Genomic DNA, 4,336 nt, shown 5'->3' with positions numbered 1-4,336 from the left:
GCTGAGTCACTTCTCAAGCAAGGCACTGTACAAGCGTTTTTACTCTGTGTGAAGTTTCAAATGCATTCTGTCATTATTAAAATGTGTAATGTGATAGGTATTTTAACATGACTATTTTTTAACACATGCAAAAAAAAACATTTGATTAATAAAATATTTCATCATTTGTCTTCCTCAAATGAAGGGGATGTAATCTTTGCGAAAGAGAGGGAATCTGATTTCATTGGTCTTCAACTCGCGTCTCAAACACTTCTTTCAGGATAAATGGAGTTAGCCTTAAGTTAGCCTGCCCGGGAGCCGGTAATTTCTGAAGGATTCGTTGCCATTGAAATTGGCTAAAAGGTGAGCGAGCCACTTTCATGGTACCGGTTATCCCAGTTGAACTCAGAGTTGACCAAAGTTACCTCGCTAACTCCACAAACTACACATACAGTATAGGGCTCTGGAATGGAAAGCTAACTGAAGCTGGCAAGCTTTAGAAATCTAGTAGACTTGGATTGCTTCATAGTATACCTCTTGTCTCAGGTCTGAATTAATCCCTTATCAGAAAGAGAGGATGAATACCAGAAGTGTTTGACCCTCCAGGACCAACATTTAACAGCCCTGATGTAAAATAAATGTGCACAAATTGAGTCTGTTTACATAGGCAGTGTATGAAAACTAAAGCTCTGCTTGCGGTTTTACTTTGCCTGTGGTTTAATATGTTCAAGTGGTTTTGAGGAGGCAAAATCAACGAGAGAAGAGGCAGGGGTTTATTTTGGAATTGTTGGAATTACCCTGGCTCTCGAATGAATACCTTTTTATCTGTCACTTCCTTCTTCAACTGCCATATGAAAGGGCGAGAGAAAAGAGAGCAACAAAGACAGAGAGGGAATATGCAGAGAGAAATAGTCAAAGGGAATAGATGGTGGGAGGAAACACTGAGACAGTATATAAAGAAGACTGAGGTTCCACGGCCAGTAGAAAATCTATTGTTCAGAGCGAGAGGCTATTGATGACGTTAGGATTTCTCTCAGAGTGTGTGGTGTGAATGTTAAGCTCAGTCTCAGATCAGCGCCCTCTTTGTGCCAAAGAACAGGTTTCAGCTTCAGAGCCCTTATCGTATAGAGCCTATTACAGGCATTAGGGCTGTGACAGACGCTGTGAAGCATTGGCAGCGCATCACTGCTGTGGAGTGGCGATGCTCAAAGGCTGAACAGGCGCAGATTAATAGATGGTAATTAATACACACTGCACCCCAGAGACCACAGTACAATCTCTGCAAATTACTCCATCAGTAAAGCAACAGCCAGAGAAAGGGAGGGAGTTTTTTTGTGGGTGTGTGATTAGAGTTTGAAGGAGATTCAGAAGTACAGTTTCTTTCTATAAAATAGGGTACAAATGAGGATTTCCTATGCTGGACAACTTGTTACAGCTGTTAAGCCTTTGATAATCATACTTTTCACGTCATTATATTAATATATTAGGGAATCATAGCTATATTCAATACAATTCCCAAGTTGATTTTAAACCTATGTTTAATTCTCGTAGTTTGTGTCTTGATGGATTTGTCCAAAATTGTGTGACATAAAATATTACTTTTCTTTTACATTTATGGCAGTGTAAATTGTCATTATACTATATCATACTGTGAATTAAAAGCATTAATCAGTTAAATTAGACATTGAATTTGAACCCTGTAAGAATCCTGAATCTAGCTGTTGGACAGTTTTTTGTATCGATATCTCAGAAATGCAGACCAGATTAGGATGAATACCATCCAGATTAGGATGAATACCATAGGGACACACCATCATCTGATCCAGGATTGAATTTTCTGAATGACATTCAAGTGACAAACAGCTGTTGTGATTAGATGCAACAACAGAATGTCGAGGATAAACTACTTAACATTTGGTGTGTCCTTATGCTACAGGGTGAAAACAGTTTTCATGGGCACACAAATCCCCCAAAATGTACGTGATTTCAAATCAAATCAAATGTATTTATATAGCCCTTCATACATCAGCTGATATCTCAAAGTGCTGTACAGAAACCCAGCCTAAAACCCCAAACAGCAAGCAATGCAGGTGTAGAAGCACGGTGGTTAGGAAAAACTCCTAGAAAGGCCAAAACCTAGGAAGAAACCTAGAGAGGAACCAGGCTATGTGGGGTGGCCAGTCCTCTTCTGGCTGTGCCGGGTGGAGATTATAACAGAACATGGCCAAGAAGTTCAAATGTTCGTAAATAACCAGCATGGTCGTATAATAATAAGGCAGAACAGTTTAAACTGGAGCAGCAGCACAGCCAGGTGGACTGGGGACAGCAAGGAGTCATCATGTCAGGTAGTCCTGGGGCATGGTCCTAGGGCTCAGGTCAGTTGAAACTGGAGCAGAAGCACGGCCAGGTGGACTGGGGACAGCAAGGAGTCATCATGTCAGGTAGTCCTGGGGCATGGTCCTAGGGCTCAGGTCCTCTGAGAGAGAGAGAAAGAAAGAGAGAAGGAGAGAATTAGAGAATGCACACTTAGATTCACACAGGACACCGAATAGGACAGGAGAAGTACTCCAGATATAACAAACTGACCCTAGCCCCGACACAAACTACTGCAGCATAAATACTGGAGGCTGAGACAGGAGGGGTCAGGAGACACTGTGGCCCCATCCGAGGACACCCCCGGACAGGGCCAAACAGGAAGGATATAACCCCACCCACTTTGCCAAAGCACAGCCCCCACACCACTAGAGGGATATCTTCAACCACCAACTTACCATCCTGAGACAAGGCTGAGTATAGCCCACAAAGATCTCCGCCATGGCACAACCCAAGGGGGGCGCCAACCCAGACAGGATTTCAAAGTCGAATGCTTCTAACCAAAATAGTCACCTTACCATGATGCTTAAAACCTAAATCGGTACTGTCATTAACATGGTTCTTCAATAATAATTCATAATACTTGCTGGATGCACCTCCATTCCTGTCATTACTGAAAGAGATCATGATACCTCACATGTCAAAATAGGGCTACTTAATGTTAGATCCCTTACTTCAAAGGCAATTATAGTCAATGAACTAATCACTGATCATAATCTTGATGTGATTGGCCTGACTGAAACATGGCTTAAGCCTGATGAATTTACTGTTTTAAATGAGGCCTCACCTCCTGGCTACACTAGTGACCATATCCCCCCGTGCATCCCGCAAAGGCAGAGGTGTTGCTAACATTTACAATAGCAAATTTCAATTTACAAAAAAAAATGACGTTTTCGTCTTTTGAGCTTCTAGTCATGAAATCTATGCAGCCTACTCAATCACTTTTTCTAGCTACTGTTTACAGGCCTCCTGGGCCATATACAGCGTTTCTCACTGTTCCCTGAATTCCTATCGGACCTTGTAGTCATAGCAGATAATATTCTAATCTTTGGTGACTTTAATATTCACATGGAAAAGTCCACAGACCCACTCACTGTCACAGTCATACGCTGGACCTAGTTTTGTCCCATGGAATAAATGTTGTGGATCTTAATGTTTTTCCTCATAATCCTGGACTATCGGACCACCATTTTATTACATTTGCAACAAATAATCTGCTCAGACCCCAACCAAGGACCATCAAAAGTCGTGCTATAAATTCACAGACAACACAAAGATTCCTTGATGCCCTTCCAGACTCCCTCTGCCTACCCAATAATAATAATAATATATGCCATTTAGCAGACACTTTTATCCAAAGCAACTTACAGTCATGTGTGCATACATTCTACGTATGGGTGGTCCCGGAATCGAACCCACTACCCTGGCGTTACAAGCACCATGCTCTACCAACTGAGCTACAGAAGGACCAGGGAGCTACCCAAGGACGCCATAGGACAAAAATCAGTTAACCACCTAACTGAGGATCTCGATTTAACCTTGCGTAATACCCTAGATGCAGTTGCACCCCTAAAAACTAAAAACATTTCTCATAAGAAACTAGCTCCCTGGTACACAGAAAATACCCGAGCTCTGAAGCAAGCTTCCAGAAATTTGGAACGGAAATGGCGCCACACCAAACTGGAAGTCTTCCGACTAGCTTGGAAAGACGGTACCGTGCAGTACCGAAGAGCCCTTACTGCTGCTCGATCATCCTATTTTTCTAACTTAATTGAGGAAAATAAGAACAATCCGAAATTCCTTTTTGATACTGTCGCAAAGCTAAAAAGCAGCATTCCCCAAGAGAGGATGACTTTCACTTTAGCAGTGATAAATTCATGAACTTCTTTGAGGAAAAGATTATGATTATTAGAAAGCAAATTACGGACTCCTCTTTAAACCTGCGTATTCCTCCAAACCTCAGTTGTCCTGAGTCTGCACAACT

The sequence above is a fragment of the Oncorhynchus keta genome, chromosome 15 (genome assembly GCF_023373465.1).
Source record: "Oncorhynchus keta strain PuntledgeMale-10-30-2019 chromosome 15, Oket_V2, whole genome shotgun sequence".
Lineage (NCBI taxonomy): Eukaryota > Metazoa > Chordata > Actinopteri > Salmoniformes > Salmonidae > Oncorhynchus > Oncorhynchus keta.
The sequence above is the reverse complement of the archived record's forward strand: the minus strand, read 5'-3'. Positions refer to the sequence as shown.